At 35.9% G+C, this 17,537-nt stretch overlaps 1 long non-coding RNA gene across 1 annotated transcript in view; it reads right to left on the minus strand.

Moving 5' to 3' along the window:
• The window catches only part of LOC135479883 (uncharacterized), a 42,067-nt gene that overhangs the window by 619 nt on the left and 23,911 nt on the right, over positions 1-17,537 (minus strand). The window lies entirely within an intron of this gene.

A 17,537-nucleotide genomic window follows, 5' to 3' on the forward strand; every position in this document is an offset into this window, starting at 1 on the left:
CATCAATTTGTATAGGTTAAATATTACAGTGGATAATTATATTCTTTTTGGAGATTATATACTTACTCATTCAAAATAAAATTCAGTCACATAATCCCTGCAAATCTAAAAATTTTCCTGAAATTTTTAGTTCATTTGTTGGGTCAGAATACAAACTGCGACAAAATTCAAAAGAAATCCACAGTTTGTCTTAGAGCGTATATAGCTGGCCAATTGAAACACTAAAATATCGAAACATTTGGTTATATTATTCTAACACATACAAATTCTACCCCAAAACATTTAGCTAACACACCTAATACACACTGGATATATAAATACTGCTATAAAAACTCTTGTCTGGTCGAAATAAAATTTGGTTACATGATTCATAAAAATCCAACTATTACACAATCAATATACTGTTCTGTCACATAATTTATGCAAATCTACAAATTGTCCTACACTATTTATATTGTAAGGTTGAAGTACAATTTGGTCACATAATTAACATAAATCTACGGATTATCGTGAGGCTGTAACTACTTCCGCTTGATAAATTCCGGCTGGACACAAAATTCAAACGAATCCTTGTCGAAGACAGCAATTTTTGCGAATGCCTACACGACACACATTTTGGAAGCATACATTCTGCAAAATCCAGATATGAAACCTTTGATTTATTGATTGATTTGATTGGTGTTTCTGATGATTGTCCGGATGAAACACTTTTTGGAAATTCATACAAATAAAAAATTATCCGCAAACGTCGACCATATATAAATTCATGAATTTTCCTGAAAATTTTCGTCAAACATTTTCATATTGTCTGACCCAAGCACCCTCTGAACAGACAACGAATGGACCTGGAAATCTGATGTTTACCACAAACCTTTTACCGTTGTCCTGTCCGATTACAAGTTGGTTACGTGATTAATGAAAATCCACAGACTTTCTTAAAAAGTTTACTATGGTCTGACCTAAACACACTCTGAACAAACAATAGATAGGCTTAGAAAACCGAGGATTATTCCAAATCTTTTATTCTCATCCTGTCCGATTACAAATTGGTTACATGGTTATTTAAAATGTATAGACTTCCATAAAAAGATCGGACAGAGACACACTTTGGAAACAAAGTTCAGGCAAATTCATAGAAATACTGTTCTCCGGTCAAAACACACTTTGGACATATAATCATTAGGAATTTTAAAATACGTACATATACACTCTACACTCAACTTTGCAGCCAGTTTTTATATGTCAAGTAGCATAGCACCGAATATTGGTATAAATTTTTGTGTACCATTTGTTCACAGCGGCCTTTGCAAAGCACAACTGTATACGTGTCCAGCAATATCATATATACATGTAATCAACTTTACTCAATTTTGCTCAAGAATATAATGATGAGGCTAAAACAGACAAACGGATGGATCCTACCAAAATGCAAACTGTGTGTTCACTGGAGAATATGAATCTGTATCATCAATGCGGTCGCTGTGAGTTCAAGTCCAGCTCATGCTGGCTTTCACTCCGGCCGAACGTGAGAAGGTATGCCAGCAACCTGTTGATAGACATGGCTTTTCCCCGGGCTCTGCCCAGTTTACTCCCAAAAATAATGCTGACCGCCGTCATAAAAGTGAAATATTCTTGAGTACGGTGTAAAACACCAATCAAATAAATAAATAAATAAAATAAATGCATCCATATCAGCGACGAGGATAAAATCCTAACTGAGGTAAACGGACAAGAGGCCGTAATAATCAGGTTACCTGTGACCATTTTACTCTTTATTGTAGATAGAGCTGTATGTTACTTCTATTTACTGACTCTTTGTTTAAGGCAAGGAACCTGACCCTATAGGTATATTTACTTTTGAAAACTTTCCATTTGTATGCGTTGTGCAGAAATTATGATATTTTAAATACACATTAAAACAAGGAATTCTAGAGTGAAAATGTTCGACTAACACTTTGTTCACCAAAAATATCTGTAGATATGTCATAAAATCAATTACATATAACTGCACTGATGTTGTAGATATTTACGTCTATTCTTTGCAAACTAGTTGTCTATATTCACTGATATGTGTATAAGACGGTAGTGAACATGCAACCAACTAGCATGGTGAATAAAAGTTTGCAACTAAATACAACATATACATCTTTATCAATAAGTATATGGTAAATGCAGTTTGCTTTTAGTTTAGACAATTAAGAGACAACTATCTGCGATGGTCACTAGTCTTATAGAGTTACACAAAAATTCAAAACACGATTTAATGCCGTATAAATCCGAAAACAGTAACCTAGCACTACAGTCTGACAAGGGCCTCGCTAATGCATTGTTGTATGCAATTATTGAAAATATTTTCTCAGAAAAGAACTACAGTTGACAGCCATAAATGTTAAAAAACGGAATTTAGAGATCCACTGATGTATATCTGTTCAGAAATGTCGATATCTGTTTGGATATCGACATTAATCTTTTGAATTGGAAATTACAGGTTTCACTTGACTCGCAAGATCTGTGCTGCCCTCTTTGTTTCCCTCCCATATACAGGGTGTCTCAGAAGTCCCGCACCATCCTGATTTTCATTTTTTCACTGTGTTTCAGATTTAATACTGATTTAAATTTTTTTTTACCAAAGTGCCAAAAATGTACACATATCATGTAAATGACCGTAAGCACACGGTTAATAAAGAAATGAAACGCCTGTGACGTCATCGGTGTTCATCATAATCGATATGGTATGCAACGTTCCCCCTTAACATTGGACTGTTTGAATGCATTTTATTCTCTGCATGAACAATTCGCAAAAAAACATATAAGTTTTAGTGGTGTTTTGGACAGCTTGAAAACGGAAACAATAAGCTTTTTAATAAGGTTTTATTGACATTTGCTAGCAGAAACTATGGAACAAGGTTCATATAACGTCTTTATTTGACCAGGACAAGAGCAGGACTGTTAAATAAAATATTCTGAAGGAAGAACATGGAGATATCAAAAAAATCACACCAATTACTTGGGTAGTTGATTAAATCTTATCCTGTAAGAAGTCTTTATGTCATACCCTTTTAAATTACATTGTGCTGTACATGCGAGAGGCGTAATGTAGCCCGTCCTGAGTGAAACGAAGATACCAAAAAGAGACGCCAATTATTTGGGTCGTTAGTAATGTCTTATGCAAGGATACGTTATGTCATTTTCTTTTAAACCACACTAGACTATAAATGCAAAGAGAGCATAATATTGTCTTGAAATTCTGCAATAATATTCCTATTCGACACATGTCATGTTTGTCAGAGTGAGCGCCGATAGCCTGTAATGTCATGTTCTTTCATATAACTGTCGTATATATATAGGAAAATCCAGCATTTACGCTTACATTTTGACTGCACAGACTGCAAAGGAAAAAGGACAGAAAAAAATTGTACTGTTAGATGTACCTTAAATAGATGCAAAAGCTTGCAGCATCCGAATGGTACATTTGTAATTGATCGAATCTGTCACTCAAATTGGAGAGCCTTTAGCTGACAGCACAATCTAGATGTGGGCGTTGACAAGACAGGGGGCGTTCTGATAATATGCCAGACTAGCCAATAAGTGGCAGGTAAGTATAAGTTTGCTTAGCAAAAATTCAAAGTATATACGTGTAAAGAGTTCTACGAGAGATTAATTGTAAGAAAAGTCACAATCTCGGATAAAGCCGGAACAAGATCAGGGCAAACCAGATGGAGACATAAAAACAGAGAGGAGAGCGAAGGGGAAAATGAAAAAGAGGTTCCTCTGCAATAAAGACCTTTCTAGTCATGTTTATGACGGAGGTAGCACGAGGACTAATCCCCCTAATCCTGATGGTGGTGGGTCCACCTCTTTGTGGGTTAACGTTCTTTCGATTGTTGTATTTGCAAAATCAAAATCTGATTGGTGCTTCTTGGGCCATATTTATACACCTAAATTTGTCGGATCGGAGTGAATTGGCTGTATGGGATCAGAGTTGTAATTTCTCCTGTGTGGACAAATCTAATCAGTTGAACCTAAGACACAGATCCTTTTCTGTATCATGGCAACATGCAAATATCACCCGAAGTTTACCGCTTAGGTTCTGGGGTAAAGTAATTCTATGTGCTAGATTAAAATTTATTCTGTACTCTTCAGTGTTGCAACGTCGGAATTACATTTTATCAGGAAGATCAATTGCAAACTTTTCTATACTTAGTTTGAATTCGTTATAAAAACATAAGACTATGAACCAGAAGCCATATTCTTACTTTGTCATACATCAAATCATTTGGTCGGGTAAGGCATCGAGTAATCGGAATTATTCCCCTGGGGCCGGTTTCATGAAGCGTAATTAGTGTTAAGTTGTCCTTAGTTAAGTGCACTTTATGTCTCTACAACATACTTTCCCATGCTGGTTAAGGGCTTACTTAAATAAGTGTGCTTCATGAAACTGGCCCCTTATACATGAAATAAGTCAAGATGTTTACCATTCCTTGCTAGTTATCTTTAGAATCGCCTATACGATGAATATATAGCTGCGGGTTAGGAAGAGCGCTTATGGATTTTTTTCCAATGAAATGTATAAGTAGGACTGCAGATAGGAAGTCAGATTCGTCATGAATGCTTCGTCTCCTTTGGAATGGGCCTGTTTATGGGATCAAGTTATTTTTGGACTATCCCACACAATATGGTAATCAGACTCTCCCGCCAACAGGAAAAGTATACACACGTCAAGGAATGTGCATCTCAAAGAGAAAGGAAACAACAAAGGTAAAAAACAAAAAGAATCATCATCTCTATTTACACACTTTAATTTTAAGAAAACTATAACCTGCTGTCACATAGTTAAATGTGTAGAAGTTCTAATTTTAAACCCAGATTCAATTTTACAATCAATATCAGCTACAAAATGCACGCATGTCGTGTAAAAACATCAATGCCCGTCATATACCTTCCGGAAATGGTCAAACGGAATCTTTAGTTTGTCCATTGCCGGTAAAACGTAGAAAGAACTACGGTCTCCGTAAACACTGAAGTCAACTTTTAAACATGATTTTCCTTAAAATTTGCTTGCAGAAATTGTTGAATAAAGAAGTTCATTTGAAGTTTTCATTTGACAAAATCAAGAACATAGACTCAAAATGAACACGGAGATACCAAAAAGAGACACTAATTATTTGGATTGTTAGCAATATCTTATCATGTAAGAATGTCTTCTGTCAGACATCTTTTATACTACAAAGGGTACTCTATAAATGCAAAGAGGGCATAACGTAATCTGTCTTCAGATTGTATAGTAGTATGCCAATACGAGACAATGCCTTTGTTCGTTAGGGTGCGCTCCAGGGTTGTGATGCCATGCTGTGTCAAGTTACTGACGCCTTCCATATGCATTTAGACATGTGCAGAAGTTTGAGGCATTCTAATGGTGGAATTCTGTAAATCAAATTTGACAGCCTGTAGCTAACATTATAATCTAGAATTGGGCGTGGACAAGACAGGGGCCGTCTGATATATAACACGCAAGATTAGCGGTTAAACAACATTGGAACTACATGTCTACATGTATGTAATAATCTTCAATTGTAATCCATGATCTTGGACAATGTCGGAACAAGATCCCAGCAAACTTTATGAAGACTTAAAAACACCAAAGATAATCAAGGGAAAAATGAAACGAAGTTTCCCGATAACTATGGCGCTCATGATGGTGATGGTGGGTATGAGCGAACAGGAACCAACTGAGGAACGGAGAGCATGCTCTGGAGGAGGTTGTTGCCAGCGCAATTGCCCAAATCCTGACTGTAAGTTTGTCTTCTTATGAATTCAAGATCAGCTGACCTGTGTTCTAATACGCGGACACGACATAGTTTACGCCTGTATTTGTATGTATGCATATTGATAAGTATTCGCTTTTTAACTTTAGCCTTTGATCAGGTAACTGAGGTTGGTTTACGCAGGGACTTTAGTATATGTACTTATGGTTAATGTATTAGTGCAGCACAATGACTCAGCAGCCTGCCGTCAATTTAATTTAATTCTTTATTTATTTAACGAGGATTTCTCACAGCCTGATGGCTACTACGGAGATCTCCTCAAAGCAACAATTAACAACATAATAACTAACGAAGTACATACATACAAATATGAGAATAAATATATCAGATATAAGTAGAAATAAATTAATTATTATTTACAATGAGAACATCGTTATTACCATTACCATGGTCATAAAATCTTTCTGTATCTATCATTGATAAATTTATGCACACATTGAAAAACGAGTTTATTATCTTCGTAATTTAAATCTTTAGAGCCAAACAAAAGTATATTACATATATATGGTGAATATTGTGGAATAAAAACAGAATAATTTGATCCCTGTGAGTTAAAGTTCAGCTCATGTTTGTGTCCTCTCCGATCGTACATGAGAATGTCTGTCGGCACCTGCGAATTGGTCTTGAGTGTCACCTAGGGCACCAGTGCATTGTTCATAGTCACCAATGCATTGCATGTAAACCATATATAGCATGTACAAAAGAATGTGCCAACTGTAGTAAAGCGAAATTTGGACAATATTCGAAGGCGTACATGCAATGTGGCTTTTGGCACATCTCAGCAATTCTCAGCTTATGTGCAGTACGTATATATATGCATTTTAACACAGCAATTTTCATCTTTACAGCTGTTACAATTTTCTGACATGTGACCTGCAAAACTGGGTGAAATTGTGACTTTTAACAATTTGCTCGCAATTGTGACAAAAGTATACATCGCAGGAAACATAAGACCGGACTGATGATCAAAGACGTCAAACTACCCCAAGTAACATGTTTAGAATCTACAAATATAAATTTTCAGTTTTCACATGAAATCAGTTCCGCTGTATCAGCTAAAGCTTAATTTCCACACACAATGCATTCTTTTTATCCCTAGATAGTCTCCACGAGCACTTGTTACGTAGGCTATTATTGAAATCAATCCAACTGACTTTAAATGTAGCATACGTAACAATACATAAAAATACCATTTTTTTGCATTTTTTACTTCCGGTTTGCTAATGTCATTACCGGCTAGGTAAAATACATGCTCTTGTCTTGGAATGATGTAAGGCCTTAAGATTGCGCCTCTAGCTTCAAGGAAATATAACTACTTCCAGTTTCTAGGATGTCACTTCCGTTTGTGCAAAAATTGCATTTTTGGGAACGCCCAAAAACTAGTTAGAACTATTTGCATTACAGAAATTATTAGGTAAAAAAAGAATTTTTTGGTCATTTTCACTCAGTAGCGAACGAATTTCAGCTGAGAAAGTTTTGTGCAAGTGCAGTTTAACTTTCAGCTCTGGAGAAACGGCCAAATGTTTCCAAAAGTTAAAAAACACACCTTTAGGCCCTTCCCTAACCCATAGTGAAGTTTCAGGAATGTATCATTTGTCGTTTTTTTTTCACAAATTATATCACAAAACTGCCGCGAATAAAAATAATCTTATCGATTTCAAGGAGGATGACGATATCTTCACCAGTCCCAGTTTATCTGTATATCTGTACATCTTTATTAGTCAGTTTATTTCATTTATATGTCATAGATGTAAAAAGTTAGGGAGGGTCGTTGTTTTTTTTTTTTTTGTGTGTTATTTTTTTCTTCTATCATTTTTCGATATCAGAAAAAGCTTACTTTTATATCTATAAACTTATTACTAGAATGTAATTCTATATCCACAGGGAAATGTTGTTCTTGACAGATGGCAGATATATTTGGCATATATATAAGGTAGATTAGTTTGCTGTGACATTAAACTATCAGTGTACAAGGTAATGACATACGTATATTTTCTAGACTGGGGCCTAAGGGCTAATGGTTTCTTACCGAATGTTCTCTTTGATGAAACATGTCGAGTGCACGAAGGGATAGAAAAGTGATTGTAACATTTTAAGATATAAACGATTGAAGTAAGTCCGATTTTACCTGTGATCACATACGCGAAAATTGGCAATTAGCAAAGCCAGAAATACCTTAGGATTCATGGAAACATGTTTTTGTAACGTACAGCTTTGATGTGTTGAACCAAAAAATACCAAGTTCGAGGTTAGTGAGGGGAGAAGTACAGAAGCCGATTCCGCAAAGGCATTTCTGACTTAAGTCAAGATTCAAAACCTCTTTACACTGCTTAAGTTTGGGGTTTTGAAGCAGATATTTGAACACTTTTGTCTTTTGCTAATACTAATGAGGTGGACAAATTTTAATTTCTTCATTCAAGACATAAGCTTTATGGTGGTATTTCAGTGTTTTGGCTTACGTCAGATATGACTTTGTGAACAGAGCCCCAGCTCTGTATTACTGAAAGCTAAGCTGAAAAAAAGGAAACAGATCTCAGGTCTAATTCATACCGTAGATTCATCCAGGATGTAATAAAACGGACTGAAAACCTTACTATATTTACAATCAGCAATAGAATCTGAAAACTTCATTCACGGAAAACTGTATAATGTAAAGAATACAGAATAATTTTTCAGGGTCGGGCTGATGAATGCTGAAGAGGTTTTTGTTTGCTGTGAAGTTTGTTGTGGAGAAGCATAAACTATCGAGTTTGAAACTGGGTGTCTACAACTATGACTGCACGGATTCTATTCATGCTTTGATGTAAATAATTAGAGAACTGTCAACTTGTCAACAATAGCTATTGTATTACAATGACTGGCGGATGATGAGATAACCCCTATCGTCACTCCCCTAATTAAGCTCGTTAATATTATTTTTAAGCTATTTGGTTATATATGTTTAGCGAATTTAAGATCCTTATATAAAAATAGAAAAAAATGCTCTCTGTTTATTTGGCTATTTACTTAGTAATAAGGCCAGGCAATGTGCTGTAATAAATACAAATATATTACCTTCTCAGGAATGAGTCTGAGAGCCAGCATAAATGTGTTTTAACTCTGTGAATAAAGCTTACAGAAGATCTATATATATATTGTACATTGTTATCTATGTACGCCGTAATACCTAACATTACATACTACAGACTGTAATACTGTGACTATTTTTCCAGACATGAACTTTTTGTGTTCAGTCTCTATAATGCCAGACCTTAACTACGTCAGTGCGAAAGGCTTCAACACAGCGAGAATATTAACATGGTGACAACAGTTTGTTACTTACTCGGCAAATGGTCACGCGCAATTTTCAATTTTTACAGGAGTTAATGGTTTTTTTCTAACTGTTCACGTAAATGGTTAACGACTCCAGCACGTGTCTCCTTGCACCATGGCTTAAGCAGAATAACAAATAATAATACATCACTAGTCTAACACTTAGGTATCCCGTTACATCACGATATTAAGAACAATACCTAATGGCCATTCATTACTGGTATTAAACTATACTCAAAATACTTATCTAACCTAGACTTCACTGGCATCGTTAAGTCAACCAAACTGCTACAATGCCAAAGCTTCAATTTAATCATTCACACGAACATTTTGTATGAAGTCCTAACTGAGGTAACCTGTCAATAGGGTGGACTTCACAGAATATTTGTGACAATTTATAAACTATCACAATGCTGTACCCGGTCGGTCTGGTTTTCTCAGTTTAGTTCTCAGTGCATTGTATAGAAATAATCATCGGTGCTTTGCTATTAAAGACGAAGAAAACATATAAAATACATAAACTTGTGATGAAAGAGTGCGACAAGTTCGTTGTAGATGTGGTATTCAGTATTTTTTTTTATTTTTCTTATTTATATTTTTAATACAAAAAGTCACTTGAAAATTAACTTCTTTATGGTGGGTATTCAGTACTAACTCTTGCTATATAGTGTCTTGGTTTAATGTTATAAACAAGGATGTGATACATGTTAAATAAATACATATATGTGTTCTAGAATTTGTCATTTTGATCCAACAAATGTGTTCAGCATGGATTTTTATCATGTATATTTTTAATATATTCATAAATATTATCATAATTCAAATTAAATGCATACGTTTAGCAATACAACAACACATTTACATTCAAATTATTCAATTGCATCCTATCCTTATTTAGAGACGATATATATCAAGACGTTGTCCCAAATACCCGAAATATAAAAATGTTTTCAAATACCCTATTATCCAAATGGAGAAAATCAAAAACAATATTATATATCGTATTTGCAATAAGAATTCACTTGGTAACACTTTTATGTTTTTTTCTCCTTTAAATGACGGTTGTGTTCCAAATATCCCCCACCGATTAATCTCCACGTGTACATCGTTTTAATGAAAGCCAAATAACCCAATAATAACATAAAATTCACTGAAGATCAAATAAACAACCCAGTGTACGCTTTTTGCAGAAAAATATTTATAAAATGCTTCATGGGAGTGAAATGTACGTTGTCCTTAAATTCGTCAAGTGACCTGTTTTTTTAAAATTCATCTTTAGTATATATATATATATATATATATATATATATATATATATATATATATATATATATATATATATATATATATATATATATGGCTGAACTTTGCTAACCCGATGCATGGCACACATACATTTGGTTATTTTGCTGAAATTGTTCACTGCCGGATATTTTGCAAAAAAAAAGGTCAAAGAAGATTTTACTGATATTTTAAAGTCATGCGACTGTCATAGAGCAAATACAAAACTGACATTTCGAGGAATCGGTACAGTTGAATACCTCTGTAACTGATCCGATACCTCTGGTGTGAGATGCAGTGTTCGTTACACAGCCAAACACCTCATGATGCGCACTGACCTCACGTCATATAAAATATGCTCGCTATTTCAAGTAATCTCTCTGAAGTCTGAGAGGTCAGATGGTATGAACTTCAGTCATAAGAAAAGTTACATATGTAAATACATGTACACTTTTAGGATTGCTAATCATGATACTATACCATGTCTGGCGCATTGTGGTTGTCAAGACAACCGTCGACCTGGGGTCAGTCCGCTTTGTCTACATGAGACGTTATATCAGGTGTCTTCAGCAATGTGTGCCAGTAACACAAAACAGAAAAACGTATCGGTATTGTTAAATTGTCTGCTGGATATTGCCAAAAATGTTTCTCAAGGACTCTTCTCGGTGCCCCCCCCCCCCCCCCCCCGCCCCCATAATGCTGGGAATTGTCGTATAGATGAAATATTCTTGAGCACGGTGTACAACACCAAGGGAATGAAAAAAGAAATAAAAAAAGTGTTGAAAGTAATGCTAAAAAACCAAGAATGTAAACAATCGTGCTGACACACCTAAGCCTTCTCAAGCTTTAGACAGGCTGCTCTTTCTGCTATTTTGTTTTACTGGATGCGTGTAAACTGTTGAAGTTGAATGGTGAAAGTGAATAAAAGTTTGTTTTTATTTTTTATTTATTTTGAATTTATTTTTTTCACCGGATCTTTACACCGGATAGCCAGTATTATGGTGGGGAAACCCACGACCATCCGCAGCTTGCAGACAGGCTTACCTACAGGAAGCCAGCATGAGCTGGACTTGAACTCACAGCTATCGCTCTGGACTAGCACGCAAACCATTGTCAGAAAGAGAACAAAAAACGTCCCGGGATTTGTGGAATAAACATCAGCAAATTTTAATAATCAGGTGTTCAAGTACAATATTAAAGATTAAGTGGGCACTGCCTGCAAATATCAATTTTGATGGGCAAAGGTTTCCCGACCAGTTTTTATTTTGGTTGAGCCGTAATGTTTTTATATGAGTATAATAGTGGGCATAGCGGAACTTGTTTAAATGATGGCGATAAAAATTAAAGCCTTTTTGCAAAAGTCATTTTGTTATTCTCTGCTGTCGACTATTGACAATGGTCCAAATCCAACATTTGTCACAAAACCTAGTAGCTAAGGGAGAAAACCATGAACGTGTCATAAAATTTAGTCATGGCACATTTTCCAGACGCGAAGCAGTTTGTTCATGTACACTGTACATTCACAATCATAATCGTATCAGGTTTTGTTGACAACATCCCCCCCACCCACCAACATGACACAAACCCACCACCATCACCACCACCCATCGCTCCGTTCTACTCTCACTGAGATGTGGGGCACTAGTCGTTCGCTCAGTTTAAGATTTGTTGGAGAACACCTGCTTTCCACTAACATGGAGTTCACATAGGAAAGTTCGTCAGTAACTTGCCAGTAGTGAATGGTTTACCTGTGGCATTTTGGTTTCCTACACCCATACCACTGGCAGCCATCGTGTTGGGGAAATTGATTGATTATGGGGTTAAACAACAGTCAAATACGTTAAATATTGTCATACATTATAGCAAGACACCACTGAAAAAATTTGTTCGTGTGAAGTGATATTTTACAGGTTACGTGTGACCATTTGTCGCTGCTAAGGTTTTGCAATACTGCATTATTTTATATTCCCATATTCATGCAAGTTTAAATATTAGCAAAGGATGTTTACAAACCACATATTTAAATGTCGAACAAAATACTGTTGATAACTACCTTTAATACTATTCCACTCATGATGACGTAATTGAAACTGAATTAATCTGATATCCATTGAATGATGTGTGTAAAATATCAAAATCTTACGTTTTTAACGTTTTGAGTAATTTTGAATTTAGGAAGGTTGTCGACTTTCTCTGGCCTAAAAGATATATTCTAAATGCCTAAGCCATACCTGAATTCTCCCAACTTATAGCTCTAGTCTAAAATGGCTGCCGTGGTACGATCGTGACTAAGGGAATTCATTTGCTTTAAGCGATGATAGTCAGCTCTACAAAATCACCCAACAGTCTCTGACAACTTCTTGATCTTTTGCCCGTGATGACAATTTTACCTGAAGGTTTGGCTTCGGCCCAATTTGTACGGTAATCTGTCCTGAATCAGACCTGTGGGCTATAGGTGCACATATAACATATGAATACCAAAACTATTTTTTATCTGGAGCTTAACAGACACTATAGTGCGCAAAAATGCACCGTGCACAGCCTGTTATAATACGCCTTGTAGTCGGCATTCTATTGGATGTTGTAACTGCTTACATTAAAACGATATCCTAAGGTGACAGATCATGACTGACAGGAATAAAGTAGTACGTGTACCTTCTTTGTCGCTCTTTTAATTTGAAACATATATGTTGCTGGTGGAAACTGTCAATCACGAATGTAAGCTATACAGACTAATGCTGTGATTGGTCAGAATGGTGAGAAACGGCATATATATTTTTCTGTGTTTCTGCTATGTGGGCTCCTAAGCATTAATTTACAGAAAATAAAAATTGTTTAAGAGCTGATACTAGGTTATCGTGGGGGATTGATCACTTACGATATCACCAGCAGTACGACGTTGCAGCAACAAAATTGTTTAATTATGGGGTCCAAAGGGAAAATGAAAAGAAGCTTTCCTATAACGCAGGCATTACTGGCGCTCCTGTTAATGGAATGGATGTCGATGACAAAGGAAGGCCCCACTACGCGGAGGAACAAACCTTGTCCTCATAGCAATGGTAGGGCAGTTTACTCTGTGACTGACTAGTTAAAAATCTTTGGTCTTTGTATATATATATATATATATATATATATATATATATATATATATATATATATATATATATATATATTGGGGGTGGGAGAGGTGGTGTTTAAAAAAATGTGATTAACACATTTTCTCTGTGACTACATGCACCGCAATAGCTTTGTTTGTCTGAGATTAAATGATATTCAATATAGCACTGAGGTTTTCATTGCAATGACATAAACAGGACGGACGAAAGCATTCTAAATATTCTGGACATCACTGGGATGGAATAAACTTTCAAGTGTATCAAAGCAACGCCGTTGCTTATAAATCAAAATCAAACTGCACTTCCTCACGTAGCCAATTTTCTGTTCGGCATACTTGTCCCGTCCGGTTTTTATAGATACTCTTAGATTTTGTTTCTAGATTTAAGCATATTTGCACTATTAAATCCACTAAAATTCATTCATATATCCGCTTATTTCAATTAGCTTCAATAAAATAACCCAATTTCCAGGGTCATTGTCAGGAATAGACAAAATTTTCTTCCCTGTTTTAATGAGTACATTAAAAGAAATATTTTTCTTATTTAATGATTTTAATTATTTACATATTTGTTTACTTTTTCTTGACAGCCATTTTATAACGTACTAAAAATATTGCCATTGCCATATTGCCGAAATATAATAATGCAAAATTTTCTGTCCTTATCCTTTTTTTCTTGAGCTGCCTGAAAGAAACATTTTTGTTTTTTTTAATTATTTTAATTATTTATTTTATTCTTGACAGCCATTTTATGGCGAATACTGCAGTTATATGACGGAAACTAAATGCATGTGACTGTGCTGGACCCACCGTTCCTAGCTCATGCAGTATATCGTCATCGAGGCGGGGTGTTTTACTACACGAGAGTAGATACCCGGCATTATCAATGTTGTACGCACACTTTATGTCGTCTCATGTTCAGAACTAAATGATATTTTCGTGCGGAAGTTGAAAGAAGGTCTTTGCTCAAGTCCTGTTTATCTTCAGATTTTTGTCTATGATTACAAAACAACAACAAAATACTCTCTAAACAGTTTTTGCCGGAGGTTTTATCTCTATTTAAAATTAAATGAAATGAAAAAACATCACAGAATTCAGAGGGAATTTATGGCGAACTTGTAACCAAAGGGGTTCAAAGCTTCCAAAGCTATAAAATCTTGTGGTTTTTGCTTTTATTACGTCACAACTGTCGGTGGACATGCAATGTGTGCTTATAAAGCATATATGAGGAACACAAGCACAGCAATGTCACAGAGGAATACCACGTGACCTTCTATGTTTCTTGTTCATGAGTCTCCAATTGTTTCTACATAATGTTTTAACAGAAACAAAACAGCACGGGAACAAATGTATATATGCCTTAATAATATATTATTCATGATATTTAAAAAAAACGTATCCTTGTTATGATTGTGATGTTGCTTAACCGAGATTTCGCAGTTCGAAGTAAGCCAAATCGCCATTTTATCAATTTTTACACGTCAGGCCCGATTATATTTTTATCATCGAGAACGCAGCTGTTTCCGCTGAATTTACTTTCAGCCGTTTGAGCGTGGGCTAGGAGTTTCTGAGTTCTGTGGTATCCAATGGCCTAGCAAGAATTCCACAGTGCAGTTTATTTATTAAGTCAACATGTATCTAGCACGTCAGATAAAATGGCGAGGACCACTCAGATCTGCTTCCACCACTCTTCCGCAATAACAAAGGTTACATTGTTTGTTGTCTTTTCTTCAAAGAACAAACTTATTCCACTATACCTGTATTAAAATGTTATACACTTTACCTGTTTTCAGATGGAGGTTGTTGTTGCTGAAAGTGGAGGATAAGATAGAATAAAGTAAGTTGCGTATCTTTTCCTGATTTATTACCGGGCTTCTGTTGTTATCGCTTTGCCTCGCGCCTTGTCCATGTACACATCTTTCACTATGTAAAAATTTTACATTGGGATAAACTTCTGATAACAGGACTAAAATTTCAGGTTCCGAGGAAATATTGATAAAACATAATATTTGTGATTTTGTGTATTTTCTTTCCAGGTTTGCCAGTGTTGCATCTGTGATGGAGGTTAATTTTCTGCCCCTCGTGTGTCTGAAGTGTGTAAAAATTCTCTACAGATTGAAAACTTAAACGTTATATCATGACTAAAATTTTGACCCGATATTGCATGTTATGAGCATCATGAAACAAAACTTGGTTGTACAGATGTACCGCATATAGTTTACCGCCTTCGTATCTGTTTGGAAACTTGTCATCCGAACCGTTATGATAGGCGTTTACGGATTTGAAAAGTTGTCTCCATACTTGTAGTGAGCATTTCCATACGTGAAAAGTTCGGCTGTGCAATTCATTGCTTGAGACCTGTTTATGATTTTGTCTTCTGCAGTGGTATATTTTTTTCCTCCAACAACTCTTTTTCAACGACAGTGTTCTTCAAAACGATTTATTTAAAAGTATAAATGACAAAAAAGTTTGCTGTGCAATCAGATGAGGTAAATTGCAAATATTTTATGGCTGAAAGAATTTGTGTGAACAAAAGACACCTGATCACGTTGTCCAGGAGACCATTACTGCTTTTGACTTCCTTAACTATTATCAATAAAGGAAGTTTGCAAATGTATTATTAACTGTGCTGTTATTGTACAACCCCATCATTTCATTTTTTACTTGAGTCTAACCATTAGGCTCAGAAAAAAAGCGGCCGAGGTACTGCGATGCATAAGATCAAGTTGGGATATAACACACATATATATCAATGGTTGCCCTGCTAGCTTCAGGCACAGTTTCTCCGTATGTAGGCTGGGGTCACCTAGCTTGAATTACGTTAGATAGGCTTTGTTAGTGGTAAAGGTTAAACTGACAATGGACAATAACCAAGGTACATACAACTATCACTCATAGCGATATTGTTCCATTTAAAAAAATATAAAGCGAAGTACTTGATCAGTGGTTACAACCCCAATATTTCCAGTCACATAAACCTCCAAAAATGAACAAAAAACAGCACTTATTTGAGTTTTAACTGCTATTTGTTATTTTGAAGAATATGGATAGTAGAATAAAAAACAGAAACCAGATCGTGTTCAGCGGGTCAAAGTTTATCTGAATGCGTTACTCGTGTATTTTAAATTCAATAAAAGTTCACCTTTGACGAGCCTTGTACAGGTTTCATTGTAATCCAATCGCTTTTGCAATTTTGAATCTGTGGGAATGCTGTAAAGGTTACCAAACCTAAAACCATACCTTACCATATTTAAGCTTGATCCCTGCTGTGGTTTTGTAGAAGATTATTAAAGATTTTCGTCATTTAAGAATATAGGATAAAAATTAGGTCACATCATTTAGTTTCGTTTGCATACTACTTTTGTTTTTGACTATCTGCAGTAGTTTGGTTCAGCCTTGACAAACAGTTTTCCGGATGCTGGGTGAAAAGTGGATGGTGAGAACATTTCTTCAATCGTCCGGGGGGGAGGGGGCTCCGTGGCTCAGTCGGTTAGCGCAGCGTAATGACCCAGGAGTCTCTCACCAATGCGGTCGCTGTGAGTTCAGTCCAGCTCATGCTGGCTTCCTCTCCGGGCCCTACGTGGGAAGGTCTGCCAGCAACCTGCGGATGGTCGTGGGGTTTCCCCCGGGCTGTGCTGGGGATCGTTATCAAAGTGACTATAAGCACTTTATTACAAAAAATCTAAATGACATACAGTGTGATGTTTAGATGTACAAGAGTCAATCAGCGGTTACAAGTTCTTTGCTTGGAAGCCTAATAAATATCGAAACGAAAAATAAAAATTAAAAAAAAACCCCCGACCACCAAAGAACCACATCATTACTCTAGCTTAAAGGGATACATAATTGTTTCCTATTGGTTGATTTAAGAGATAGACAAGTCCAGGCTATGGCCAGACTAAGCTGTTTGTAGGTATGGCAGATTTGTTGAATCGTTCTACATGCGTTCACCCCATGAAAGCGTGGCTCCACTATCAGTTACTCATTGTCAAGTCTATATCCCC

The sequence above is a fragment of the Liolophura sinensis genome, chromosome 12 (assembly GCF_032854445.1).
Source record: "Liolophura sinensis isolate JHLJ2023 chromosome 12, CUHK_Ljap_v2, whole genome shotgun sequence".
NCBI classification, from domain to species: Eukaryota; Metazoa; Mollusca; class Polyplacophora; order Chitonida; family Chitonidae; genus Liolophura; species Liolophura sinensis.